Consider the following 578-nt stretch of genomic DNA (forward strand, 5'->3'; position numbering starts at 1 on the left):
CTCTTACCAGTGATTTTGGTTGGATGCAGGCACTCCGTGGCTGGACACTGTATTTGTGCACACGAAATGTCTCCGTTCACACAACTGCAGCTGGAGCAGGAGTTCTCAAGTTGCCAACTGGAGCCTTCTTCATATTCAACCTCCTCCAACACACACGCTGCAATGAAAATTGACTTCACTAACTTGTGTCTTTGTGGATAAGCTAAACATGAGCGTTGGTTTATCCATTCATTATTACCTTTACACGATGGACAACAGCGAAGTGGGTCTATAACTGGCTGGGAACACTGGACCGGACTGCATTTCTCTTCATGGCAAACTACATTACCACCCTGTTATACAAACACTGTTTTAATGCAAAACGAAAGTAGCACAATAAATCATTGATTTAAATGAATTCAAGCTTCGTTTTTGTTACCTTTTGTCGACACTGAACCACTCGCCATTTTTTTTTTTATCCTATTTTACTGTACCTTACATCTGCACTGCAGACAGGGTCCACTCCCCTCAGGACTGAACGTTTCTCCATCAGCGTACAACCTCCTGTCATATTCACACACTTCAAAAACACAAACACA

At 42.6% G+C, this 578-nt stretch overlaps 1 long non-coding RNA gene across 1 annotated transcript; it reads right to left on the reverse strand.

Annotated features, from left to right (window-relative positions):
* Nucleotides 1–12: 12 nt before the first annotated feature.
* On the reverse strand, nucleotides 13–578 carry LOC112486695 (uncharacterized). The gene is made up of 3 exons (XR_003049181.1): nucleotides 474–578; nucleotides 239–332; nucleotides 13–157 (listed from the first exon to the last, which is right to left on the reverse strand). It is a non-coding gene; the product is annotated as an uncharacterized LOC112486695 (long non-coding RNA).

This window comes from Cynoglossus semilaevis, unplaced genomic scaffold (genome assembly GCF_000523025.1).
Source record: "Cynoglossus semilaevis isolate Cse_v1.0 unplaced genomic scaffold, Cse_v1.0 C18894718, whole genome shotgun sequence".
Lineage (NCBI taxonomy): Eukaryota > Metazoa > Chordata > Actinopteri > Pleuronectiformes > Cynoglossidae > Cynoglossus > Cynoglossus semilaevis.